The sequence below is a fragment of the Acomys minous genome (genome assembly GCF_964271855.1).
Source record: "Acomys minous genome assembly, chromosome: 14".
NCBI classification, from domain to species: domain Eukaryota; kingdom Metazoa; phylum Chordata; class Mammalia; order Rodentia; family Muridae; genus Acomys; species Acomys minous.
Window position 1 is genome coordinate 81510505 of NC_140496.1, and position 14256 is coordinate 81524760.

A 14256-nucleotide genomic window follows, 5' to 3' on the forward strand; every position below is an offset into this window, starting at 1 on the left:
ACATCTCTAAAAATGAGATAAACTAAATAGACTTTGAAACATTATTTAATTTTATTTATTTACTTTAAATCTTGGTCTTAGGCCCATCTCTCTTCACCTCCCAGTCTCACCCTCTCTCCTTCCACCTCCTCTATTCCTCAGAAAAGGGGAGCCCCACATGCTATCCACCCTAGCTCCCTCTCTCTCCTCTATTCCTTAGAAAAGGGAACCCCACTTTCCATCCACCCCAGCTCATCAAGTTGCATCAGGACTGAGCATGTTCTCTTTCTCTATGGCCTGGCAAGGCAGTCCAACTAAGGGAAGATATCAAATAGCTGGCAACAGAGTCCATGTCAGAGAAAGCCCCACCCCAATGTGCCCCTTACTTGAGGGCCGACATGAAGCCTGAGCTGCTTATTGGCTACATCTTTGTAGCTTTGAAGACGTCTTTTTAAGAAGATTGGGGGGAAAACCCAATGCAATGCTTTCTAATGACATTCTGCTATACTCTTAGATTGGGGCCTTTTCCAGTTGGCATCAGAGAAACCCATCCAGCAACTGATGAGAGCAAACCCAGAGACCCACAGCTAAGCATTGTGTGGAGAGAGCCTAAATTGGAGGTCTCCATAGAGTATCTTCCCCTGGGAGACTGGGAAACCCTATGGAAGAAGAGGAAAATTTGTATGATTCAGAGGGGATGGAAGACACCAGGAGAACATGGCCTGGCAAATCAACTCACAGAGATGGAGGAGCAGCAAGCACCAGGCCTGCATAACTCTGCACCAGCCCCTCTATGCATATGCTGTTGTTGCTAGCTTGGTGTTTCTGTGGGACTTCTGTTGGAGGGAGTAGGTGCATCTCTGACTTTTTACCTGGTCTGGGGACTTGTTTTCTCCTGTTAGACTGCCTTGTTCAGCCTCTGTATCAGGGCTTCTGCCTTGTCGTATTGCATTTTGCTGTATCCTGTTTGGCTGTTGTCTCTTGAAAGGAAATAGAGGAGAAGCAGATCAGGAGGAGAGGAGAGGTGATGGTTCCGAGCTGAGAGGAGTGTAGGGAGTAGGAAGTGGGTGGAGTGTATTGAATAAGAGAAGAATCCACTTTCAATTAAATAATAAATGAATGAATGAATAGACAAATAAAAAGGTTATATAGGATACCATAAGATATTGTCTTCAGTCTAACATGTACTATGACTCCTCTAAGGATTTAAAACCCAGTGAGAGTAACTAACTTTTCCCAATAAACACTGCATGGGAAAAATGAAGGATAAGTCTTGATGACTAAGATTTTCAATCAAGATGATTAATCATTTTGAGAAGTTAGGAAGACTCTATGGTATATTAGATATACTCACACTATTCATCAATATGTTGGTGGTAGCAGCAAAAGTATTTATAAAACACACATTAATTTTAATATGGGTACAGAATGCAAAAAAGAAAAGTGGTGAAAGGGATTTTAGGATTGGTGTTTCTCTGTGTTGAAGATGGTTTTAATATGTTGGCAAATAGTTCCCTTTTAGGAACTAAAACAGATATAATTTGTAAGGTTTGTAACATAATTTTCAAGGCAAACACTTCCCCTATATCCTTGAAAGGATTGTGTTACAAAAAAGTTAAATAGTGTCAGTTTGAAGTCCTGTCTTTGTTTTCTTCACAAGCTTCATTTTGATTTATTAGTACTGATGTAAAGTAGATAACAAATGAATAATGGCAAAAAATGTTAGGCTGCTTGAGCTTGTTATCAATTGTTAATCTTATCTTTTAAACTGGGCACCTAAACTGAATGGACCACTATCAGCTAGAGAAATAAATTATACCAAAGTGTAGGTGCCCAAATAGCCAATGAGTTACTAAATATTTCACTGTGTCACTGAAGAACTCTACTTAATTTTCCTAGTACTCAAAAACATGAAAATTAAAAAATATATGTCCAGTTGAATGTACTCAATCTAAAGTGACTATAATTAAATTACAAAATATCAATAACCTTGCGTTTTTAACTTATTTAAAATGATTTGTACTATGTTGTCAACTCAAGGAATTATTTCCTGTTTCTATGAGCACTCATCATGCTTGTGCCTTTGCTATGCCTAAGACCTTATTACAAAGTCTTATTCCAATAATTTTCTAATGAATTGTTGGGGACAATAGGCCATATGGCCAATGTTCAGCCATCTTGTCAGAGTCTGCACCTTTAAGTCTCTGTTTTTCCCAGAGCTTGCCTTTCACCAGAAACTAGCTGACCCTGTTGTGGGTCAGCAGTTAGACTAAAGACAGATAGAGATGGAGCAACCCTGTTATGGTTTAACAGTTAGACTAGTCAAAGATGGAGCCAGATACCATGTGTGGCAGGACATTATGACCCTGCCTGGAATTCCCTGTGTTTTGAAAAAGGCCTGCAGTTGGGTTGCTATAGCAATATGCTTCCCTGCCTTCTGACTTATAAAAGCTGCGGCTTGACTAATAAAGTTTGAGAGCTTGATCAATCAGACTCGCTTTCCTTCTTTGTGTCTTGCATATTCCACAGGTGAACTTCCTCCCGAGTTTTAGTCGAACCTCGCAGGCCGGGGCAATGAATGTGACTCTTTTAGATAAATTTACTCTTCTATGAAGCTGATTGTCATCTAAAAAGGGTGTGCTATCACACATCGTGGTGCCTGTAAACCCTGCTGCAATTATTTGATTTCCCCATGTTTTGGTCTAGGATCTTTTGGATGAAGTAGGTGACATCAAAACTGAGTAGAGAGCAGTATAGAAAACAGTCAGCATTTGGAGAGGATGACTCAAAATCACCTTAGTAATGGGCCAATAGAAAATGAAAACCAGAAAGGAAGGAAGGAAGGAGGGAAGGTAGGAAGAAAGGAAAGAGGAAGAAAAGAAAAGAAAAACCTGTCAGGATAAATGAAGATACTACAGTTAGAGGGAAAAAGTAAATCAACTATTTAAAATAGAAAATGATAAGATAAATAGAAAATGATAAGAGGAGCATGAATGAAAAGGGTATTATGTTGTGGATCCTTTGTCATATATCATAGAAAATGTTGAGACAACATCGGTTACAGATGCTGAGAAATGTCAGAGGTGAAAGTAGTTTTGAACCGTCACAGATGTTGACTGTCTGTGTTCTCTCAACTGCAGGAAGAGGGATTACCTTTAGAATAAGAGCTATTAAGTAGAGGTAGTGGTAATGAAAATTCCTGATGCTTTCTATACATTTTGAGCATAGAATTGTATGTTTCTGACCTATTCTATATGAAATTGGAATGACTCTAAAAGATACAAATTTAGCAGCGGCCTCTAGAGCCAACTGCATTCCGTTCATTTTCTCCAACCTTTCATCACGGATCTTAGGCTTGGCATTATTGAACCTGATAAAACCTGAGAACTAGGACTTAGGGTCAAAGGAGTTGTGCTACTAACTGGGTTGGGGAAGCAGAACACATACCTCACGGAGGACTGTAAGCTTTGTGGTTAAAACCTTTGCTAGAACTTGCTAGAGCATTTTATGGATAGCAAAATATAGGACTTGAGACTTTCCTCAGAGCATTAAGAACTCATAGGCCATCAAAGCTTGTGAGGTTTAAGTTCTTGACATTTGAGTGTGATTCTTTTTAGGTGATGGAATTAGGTGTCTAAGTTCCTTATTGTAGAGCATGACCATTTTAACTGCTCCAAATAGCTCCACAATTGCCTTCAGTTACTCATGCTCTTGTACAGAAATACACATTGATTAACAAGTGTCAAACCACATTGGCCAGCACAGCTAAGTAGCTGTGGATAGAAGGATATGTCAAAAGATCCACATAGGGTAGCCAGGGGACCCCAAGCATTTGAACTCAAGAGTAGTGCAAACAAAGCACTTGCCATTTTTGTTATTAAAGCAAGCAAAACACGTGATGACATTTGCAGGCAGTTTAAGCAAATACAAGTATAGTGAGTGTTGGTGTTACGTCTTGTCATGTTTGGCCATGTGAAAAGATCCTATATTCCTCTTAGATGTTTGCCTTTTCCCCAGACATTATGTGGACATGCCAGGGCACCTCTTCCCTTCATGTCTTTGCTTTCAAGTGCTTTCATATAATAATTTACAGAACTTATTCTAAGAAGTCGCCTTCTGAGAAGAACATTCTGCACTCTGCCCCACCCATTATAAGTCCTCAGCTTTCTTACACAGGCTCCTTCCGAGGAGGAAAATGCTATAGATGGCTGAAGGCATTTTCATTTTTACTGTCCTGCTAAAGATACTGCCTGGATGTAGGGAAGTCTTGAGAGTGCTGTCCTGCTTGATCTGGTGGGACACTGTACAGTGGCAGGAAATCTGCTAACAGGCTCAGTTTTCTCTCTCTCTCTCCTGATCTGAAGAAATACTCAGTCAACAGAACTGCAGTAGCATTCCTTCCACAAAGCCTGTGACCTTCAGGGCTATGCCTGATTTCCCTAGTGATCACTTGGCCACTTTCGGAAACTGATAGTCTAAGCAGTAAAAATAGAATTGTGCCTAATCTCAGATTAAAGTGGAATGAGTCTCAAACACCATGGTATAATTTTCTAATTCTTTATTATTTCTTGTTATTTTGGCAGGAAAATAAAGCCTTTGGATCATAATTGCTTTATTGTCACATTACTTTGATTATCTAATGTCTTTCACGATCATTCTCATCTACCCATGAGACATTACAGAAGGTTTAAATAGTAATTTTGCTTGATAGTTGCCGAAAAAAATAATAAAAGGAGAGCCAAGTGTGGTGGTGCACACCTCTAATCTCAGCATTTGGGAGGCAGAGATAGATCTCTGTGAGTTAAGAGGCCAGCCTGGTCTACACAGCAAGTTCCGGGACAGGAATTTTTAATTTTTTTAATTAAAAAGTGGGGTAGGGAAACTTAAAAATTCTTTGAATTACCAAGTCTAGGTTCTCCTCACTCATCTGTCCATCCTTCATTGGTAGCTACTTTAAACGATTTCAAAGGAATGCATCAGGAAATCCAGCAAAGGATCACAGTATGTTCTTGCTCAGCCCAAAGTATTAGATTGTACTCATTGTATAAGGTATATCACAACTATAATTTAAATCTCATTGAGAATAGTTGTTTTATATTACCAGTGAGGACCCTTAGGGAAATGACTACATAATCTTACTAATAAATGACTAACAGAGATATTTATTGTAAAAAAAAAAAAGAGTACCTTACGTGGGGAGCTATATTAAAAGAGCATAACATATATTCAATGATTCATAAGTGCCAAAGGAATGATATGTGCTATTACCTACAGTAGTCCATGCATCCTCACCTTATAGGTACTTTGTCAGTCAAACTACCATTTTGAAAAACATGCTCCCTGTATGTTTATTAAGATACAGATACAAAAGTAGCATGGAATACTGCTGCTATTAATTTTTAAATCTAAATGTGGTCAAAAAGCAGGCAACAGACTCTATGTCAGAGATAGTCCTCACTCCACTTACTAGGGGACCCACATGAAGCCTGAGCTGCCCACCAGCTACATTTGTGTATGATGGCCTAGGTCCAGTCCATGCATGGGCCTTGGTTGATGCTTCAGTCTCTGCAAGCCCCACTGGACTGGGAGGAGAGTAAGGAGGGGGCCTACGATCAGGATGTAAAGTGAATTAATTAATTAATTAAAAAATCCAAATGCAATCGAGGTAAGCATGAGTAATCAAGAAGCATTCTAGGAACAGTAAAAACAACAGTAAGAATGTGAAAGGTCCTGTGCACTCCGGAAGGACATCATTGAAAACCAAGAAGTGAAAACATAAATGAAGCACTCATAAGTTAACGTGTCAAAGAAATAAGAGTGTTAAATGAAGACAAGAGGCGATTGCAAGCCCTAAGGATGTCTGGATGTGTTACTGCTGTTTTTTTTTGGGGGGGTTGGTTTATTTGGGGCTCTACCCTTTAAATATAACTGGAAGCTGGAGGGAGAGTGTAACTCAACAGTAGAATGTTTGTCAATATATGCAGGTCCCTGAGTTATATACCTAGCACTGAAAAATACAAATACAAATACTACTACTACTACTGCTGCTGCTGCTGCTACTACTACTACTACTACTACTACATTTTTAATTATGTTAAAAAAGTGCTAGCACATGGAAAAAATAACTAGACACAGAAATCTGGACCCAGATCTTTTCATAAAGGAGAAAATGGATGGTGGAAAAGAAGCTGCCTGGCACCCAAGGGTAAATAGACTCGAGGGATAATTCAAGTCAGCTCTGCAGGGAGTAAGACGAGAAGGGTGGAAGACTATATTGGCACTTGTTAAAGCTAGGAGAAGGACAGAAATGGGAGAAGCAGGTAAGCAAGGACGGCTGCTGTTGGAACTGAGGGATAGCATGTGCACTTTTAGTGTCAACAATCATATGGGCTTTTGGAGAGAAGAAATCCAGGGAGAAGGACTTAGGAGAAAGTATGGAAATTATAAGCCTCAGATGTTCAAAGCGCAGAGAGGGAAGTCAGGCAGGCACAGACAGGAAGACCCTTTTCTATGAAAAGGAGGATGAGGAAGCTCCTTAATGAACGGTGAATGTCATGAGCTGATGACCTTAAGGATAATAGCCCCTAATGGTGCTAACACTGCTTCAGGAGTCCATGCTAAGCCAAGGCAAAGATGGGAGTTGTGAGACCAGAGGGAAGATTACAGCAATATGCAGGTTGATGCAACTCCTGTTTCTCTAGGGAAACCTTCAGAAAAGAGAGGAAAAGTGAGAGAGAAATAAGACTATAACCCACAAACCAAACTTCCTACAAAACACAGGCAAGGACTCATTCATCAGGAAGGTGACAGGAGGTAGGAGAGGAGTGGCATATATTTGTGTCCTGTGTATCAACTGTGACATTGTTTGAAGAAGCAGGTGTGGAATAACCAGGACACTTGTTCTGGAAAGGTCTAAAGGAAATTAAGGCATCTGAAAGTCAGCTAGGTTTCCGCAGAGACACAGAGGGAAAAATGTGTTGCGATGTTGTATTGTTCCATTTGGAATATTAGTATCTGTGCTTAGGAGTCCAGTGAGAATCATTTAAAAATCTTCCTAGTGTCCTCTCAAGGTGATTCCTTAAGGATAAGAAGGACAAATTCACAGGCATCTGTCTGGATCTTGTGACCAGGTAGGCATCCAATTATTATAAATTCTGTAAGATAAGGGCTTAATTTGTTTTGTGTATTCAGCATTTAAAATACTGCTTAGCCAATTTATGGGCTATTAAGCACTATGCATATCAGCTACATTATACAGGATCTACACATATCCACAAAAAGATCATATTTTCCAGCATGTACATAATGCCTACCTTAAGCTTGCTTCTTTTTGGTATATTCTTCCCCTTAAAGAATAAGTTTAAGTACAATAAGAGCCCACCATAAAGTATCACTCAGCCTATGTTCAATCCCAAACACTACACAGAGCTCGTGTGATGATACATGCTGGTAATCCCGTCACTTGGTAGGCTGATGTAGGAGGATCAGTGTAAGTTCAAAGCCAGCCTGGGATACACAGGAAATTCCAGGATAGCCTAGGCTACAAAATAATCTCTTGTTGAGGTGGATGCCCAAAAGTTGTTGAGTCTCACAGGGAGCATCAATATTTTTCTAGTCTATTGGCTGTGTTCAGCTGACAGATGGCAGAGCTCAAAGTCAAGTCTAATTGTACTAAAAGGATCATTTTCAAACAATTGCCTGAAAAGCTGTAGGAATAGTAAAGGGCTACCAAGGCCAAGCAAGGCAGCCCTGCTAGGGGGAAGTGATCAAAATCAGGCAACAGTGTCCATGCCATAAACAGGCCCCACTCAACTTAGTAAGGGACTCACATGAGGATCAAACAGCCCATCAGTTATATATGTGTAGGGGGCCCAGGTCCAGTCCATGCATGGTCCTTGGTTGGTGATTCTGTCTCCGCAAGCCCATAATGGGTCTAGGTTAGTTGACTCTGTTGGTTCTCTTGTGGCGTTCTTGTCCCCTCTTGGCTCTTCCATCCAACCCTACCCCCCAGCTTCCACATGCCTTCTGAGCTGTGCCTAATGCTTGGCAGCATCTGATTCCATCAGCTTCTGGGTGGAGCCCCTAAGAAGAAGGCTATGCTAAGCTTCTGTCTGTAAACATAGATAATGTCAGGGGTTGGCTCTCTCCCATGAGGTGGGTCCCAGGATGGGCCAGGCGTTGGTTGGTAATTCCCCGAGTCTTTTCTCTATCTTTATCTCTGCACAACTTGTAGACAAGGTAAATTTGGGGTAGAAGGTTTTGTTGGTGGATTGGTGTTCCCCTTATACTGCCATAAGACCTGCCTGCCTAGAAAGTGGCCTCCTCAGTCTCTGTGTCCCACGCTGCTAGTAGGCTTGGCTAGCTCAGACCTGATGTGACTTGATGTGCTGGAATGGGTTGCAGGACTCCCCTTTCCTGAGGTGAAGGAGAGGAGGAAGAGGGTGGGAGAGAGGACTGGAAGGAGAGGAGAGAGGGGTATATGATTGGGATGTAATTTTAATATATAGATTAAAAATAAATTTTAAAAAAGATTCCTAAATGTCATTTTCACTATCACCAAATTTTCTACTTAGTATCAAGGCGTTTGTAGATTGAAAACTCTATATTCTGTCCAATGCAAATACATTTAGATATTGTTTATGTGTCTGTAGTGTGGCTATAAAACAATATTATTTTAGTTTCTCTAGGAAAGATAACTATATTTAGCTTCATAAAGAGCAATTGTCTTAATCTTACATTTATATATAAATCTTAAGTGGATTTTTCAGAATACTTGCTTCTTAGACTTACAGTCTGGAATATTCCATTCACCCCACCACCCACTTATTAACTGAAGAAACATTTATAGAATTCCCAGAACATACAGGGCAGGGAGCAAGACTTTTGCTAATATATTGAAGCTATGCTGAATTCTGATAAACTCTTCTATGTGAAAATTATAAGACCAAGGCTTGACTGCATTCCAGAATGAGTTTAAGGCCAACGTCAGCAACTTAGTGAGATGCAAGAGATGGAGCTTAGGGAATTAATTCCATGGTAGAGTAGCTGCGAATACCATGAGGACCAGAGAGACATGACTCAGTCAGCTCCACCATTGGGTAGTTGCCTAGTGTGTATAAGGAACAAAGTTCAGTCTCATTACATCTCTAATCCACCAGTAAGTAAACTGATTTCAGATACAAATGATTGACTTATACATGGAATACATTAGTTGTTTATAAAACTTAGGCTGATTATAGAATTCTTTGATTAATTTTAAAATCATTACGGTAATGAGAATTTTATATTAAAACATGTTACTTTTGGAAACTGACAATTTGCTCTTGACAAGATTTTCAAAATTTCTGTTCTTTCATTTCACTAAACTGTAGTCTAATATGCTGTCATGTTCACATAAATTTGACAGAATGCACTATTCAAATTAGTGCCTACTTGTTGCATATTAGTGAATTTGGTTTGAAAATACCCATGTTAGCTGATAAAAAGTAACCATAGACAAGCCCACAGTATTTGCTAACCCTTACTAAAGAGATGTTTTGTATCTTTCTATCCAGAGTTCCTGTTGTATAGATGACAAAATTAAAATTTTGCATCTCTGTAACAAGATATCAAAACACTAAATTTTTTACAAAATGTCCACTTTAAAAACTCCATTTGCGTATGTAAGATTAGCCATGTGAAAGCATCATTGCTATTGCTGTAAGTTATGATGGGCTATGGAGTTAAATATTTTAAGCAAATAACAACCTAGTCAGTGTTTCTCCAGAGCATTTACTGTAAATAAAAATATATCTACAATATGGTATAATTAGAGGAAAAGTACATTCGTTCCACAGTGTGTGACAAATGCAAGTCTAAGTGCATTCAGTTTCCAACCTACAGTCTTCACTGTGACACCTGGAAAACACACGTGATACTGCCTCTCTTATACTTTGATCTTCAATTCCTGTCTAAGCCGGGTGTGTGTGTGTGTGTGTGTGTAGCATTCATTACTTCAAAGCAAATTTAATAGACAAAACATTCTTAGCGGGTACAATAATGCTCTCCCAAAAATGACTTTGTCTGAATCTCAGGAGTCTATGACTATGATAAATCAAATGGCAAAGGGAAATTAGGGTTGAAAATTGAAATTTGACTTTCCACTTTATAATTATTCATATATATGAAATAAAACATGTAAACAACTAACTACATTGTCTTTGTTTTATTGAAATTGTCCATCTCCCATAACTTCAGGCATTTGAGTACTTGGTCCCCAGTAGGTGACACGGGGTAAAGTTTAGGAAGGGTTGCCTTTCTAGAAGAATTCTGTCACTGAGGATGGGCTTTGAGAGTTTAAAAGACTCGCTCCTTCTCTAGTTCACGCTCTCTGCTTCCTGATTGCAGTCGGAGAGATGAGTCATCATCTTCCTGGTCCTGTTGTCGTGCGGTCCTATGACAGGATGGCCTCTTATCGCTCTGGAAGCCCAAATCAACCCACCTGTAAGTTGCATTGGTCACAGTGTCTTATCTCAGCAGTAGAAAAGGAACTGTCCCAATTAAGCTTAAATCAAATACTAATGCAATAAAGGTTACTCTGCTAGGCCGTGCAGTAGAATGAATCATAAATTGGACATGCAAGTAACTGACATGTACACAAAGAGCACAGCTTAGTGTTCCTGCTCGGAACAGGAAAGCCTGTGAGTTGTCGCACTAAATGTTAATATTAAAATTATTACCATTTCCAAATGTCCTAAAAGTTTCCAAATTCTTTTCTTGTTTTTTGTTTGTTTCTTTGTTCTTTGGTGGTGGTGGTGGTGGTGGTGGTGGTGGTGGTTTTGTTTTATGAGACAGACTTTCTCTGTATAGCCTTGGCTCTACTGAAACTCACTTTGTTGACCAGGCTGGTATCAAACTCAAATATTTGCCTGCTTCTGCTTCCTGACTGCTGGGATTAAAAGTCTGCACCACCACCACCCAGCTTGTGCTTTTGAAAAATAAAACTCTATGCACATTTTTTTTTATCTCCAAAAATGTTGTGAAGCAGAAATACTAACACACGGATTAGGACCCCACTTTCATTTCAACTGTCTGTTGTTGACTAGCGTGGGTGATACATTTTTCTGAAAATGTCTCTTGACACCAAAGAGGTACATTTTTGGCAGACTTGCCACCAAGACAATATTATGCCTTTAGATTTAGGACTATGTACTTAACCTGCTAGCTTACCATGTGATCGACCTATTTAAGTTTAATGTACCTTTCAAAGAACAACGTAACAAACTTTACTATGCCTTCGATTTTTTTTTCATGTAATCAACCTTTACTACTCAAGATAAATGCACAGCTTTAATTTTGAGTTATGTACCTTTCCATGGGCCTGATCCAGAATGGCATGTGTATTTGAATATGTGTGTGTGTGTGTGTGTGTGTGTGTGTGTGTGTGTGTGTGTGTGTCCTGGTAGCCATTCATTGAAAGCAGCAAAGAAAAAGAGATTAAGCAATAAACATCCCGTAAATCACTGAAACAACTTTACCTTATAAAACTCTGTCAAGAATTTCAGTGAAAAAATAATTATCTGTAAAAAAAAAAATCCCTCGTTTCTTTCTCTACCATGCTTTCCATGTTGCTGGGTAAATATGAAGCACAACTCTGTATTACATATGGATACAGACACAGGCACATCATGTGGACACAACTCGCAGGCGTGGGCACAGGCAGATCACACTTATAACACAACACAGAAGGACAACAGATAGGCTAAAACACAGACTAAACAAATGGAAGACACAGGAGGAAAAGCAGAGAAATCAAATTTGGGCTTACTTCTGGTTAAACTGCTCCAAGAGTAAGTCACCTTTTCATTCCTTAATGAGATATAAACACACTAGGGTATATATAAACATGCTGCTAGGAGGAGTGTGTGCAACAGAGAAACTAGTGAGACTGGTGTTTTGATGAATATGCAAAACTACACTTTCAACATGCAGCTCTCCTTAACACATGGCCCAGCAGTCTGTCATTTACTACATGCTACGTAGACTTCCTCTTCACAGCCTCACAGACTGCCTTTTATGTCTTCCGTATTTTGAAGAAAGACTGAAAATCAGGGACAACTGGCTTCAGAAGAAAGCATAGATAATAAAGCACAAGGAAGACAGCGTGATCTCCAGAACCCAGGTAAAAACAAGCCTGGCGCAGCTGGTGTGTGTTTGTAGTCCTACCTAGCACTAGAGAGTCAGAGACACACACACTCCCGGGCTCAGTGCTCAGTCAATGTACTTTACTTGTCAAGTCCTAAGCCAGGAAACAAAACAAAACAAAACCAACCAACAAAACAAACAAATTTAAAAAATAATCCTCACAGAAAAGGAGAGAGTGCAGATGGCATCTGAGGAGTGTCTGACAGATTCCCCTTGTCTGCATGCCTCCCCTCCACACACCCCTCCCCACAACAACAACATGTGTACATACACGGTGGGGGTGGGGCTCCACAGGAAGGGCAAGGAACCTATTATTCCAGACACTGTTCTTTTTTTTTAATAACACATTTTTATTGAAAAATAAAATAATTTATATTACATCTCATTTTCTATTGGCACTTGGAGGAAGGATAGCGGACTACCAAGAAGAGACTTGATACCCAGACACTGTTCTTTCAGGGTCTCTCCTCTCTCCTCCTCCTCCTCCTTCTTTGGCTTGTTTCCTGTGGTACCAGGTTTTCTTCTTCTCCCTCCTCCTCCTCCTCCTTTTCTTTTTCTTCTCCTCCTCTGTCTCTCCCCCTTCTCTCTCTCTCTCCCTTCTCTCTCTCTCTCTCTCTCTCTCTCTCTCTCTCTCTCTCTCTCTCTCTCTCTCCCCCTCCCCTCCTCTTCATCCTCCTCCTTCTTCAGCCTTCTCTCATCTCTCTCCCCTAATTTCTCCCCATCATCCACTTCTTGCCTAGATTTAGCTTCTTTCTCTTTCACTTTCAAAATAAATAATAACAAAAAGAACTCAAGAAACATAACAATACAAAAATTAAAATTAAAACAAAAAAAAGAGACCAATAAAACAAAAAAAAGGTTAAAAAAAAGAAAGAAACAAAAGTAAAAAAAAATATATCATTACCTTACCTAGCTATTTTTTTGGTCTTAAAACATATTTTGGACTCTAAACTGGTCTACCTTAGGCCACATTGCCACATTGCTTTAATGACAACATAACTTAAAAAAAAAAATCATAGAAAACTTCAGCCAAAACTTAAAATCTTGGCTGTGTATAGGCTCTAATAAAGTGAAAAGTGAAGGGGAAACAAGATTTCTTAGGCAAAATCTTTGCAAAGCATGTGACTTCGAAGCTTCTTGTAAGTGAGAAGATGGAAAGCAACTGGGTTCATTACCCCAGGAAAAGGAGCGCTGAGTTGCCAGCACTGCCCTGCACTTTGTGGTAGGTGGGACGCTATATTGTAGATATGAATGCCAATTAAAGAGACTGAATATCAGTCATACTATAAGGCGTTAGTGTCTCTAAACGTACTAAACTCCATCTCTGAAACTGTAATTAAATGGTTTCATAACAAAGTTGTCTCTATCCTCTCTTTTTGTGTTTTGAGAGAGGGCCTAACACTGTGGCCCAGCTTAGCCTGGAACTGACTTTAATCTTTTACCATCAGCCTCCCCAGTGCAGAGATTATAGGTGCCAATCTGTCTGATTTGTTCTAGGGCATTTAATGTGTCATAAAAATCTTTAATTTTTCTTTCTGTTTCTGCCAGTAAAAAAAGAAAATATATAAAAGCTAAAATTATGGTTCATGATAGACAAATGAGAAATAATAGAGCAAGATAGAAGAGGAACACAGAAATAATGTGACAAAAGAAAATCTTAAATCTATCCAAGGGAGCTTTTCCACAAATTGAAGAGAGCGTAAGTTCAGGGTGTCTCAAATCCCTGCCCTACACTCCAGTCATTTTCAGTTTTCACCAAACCTAGGCATGCCCCAGTTCTCAATCAGTCCCATTCTACCTGGAACTTACTGTGTGGCCTACACTATCATCAGACTCACACAGAGCTGCCTGCCTCTGCCTCTGCCTCTGGCATGCTCAGGTTAAAGGCCTGCATCACCATTCTTTACGCTATAATCCTACTTAAAAAATACCCTGAAAATCCATTAGCCTCTGCTCCTGCAGTGGTACGATTAAAGGAATCCATAAGCACAGTGCTTCCTGATGCTATGGCTTACGAGATTAAAATTTAACATCACAGATTAGAAACTCAAATGAAAATTAGGTACTTTATAGATGACCATGTGCGAGGATCAG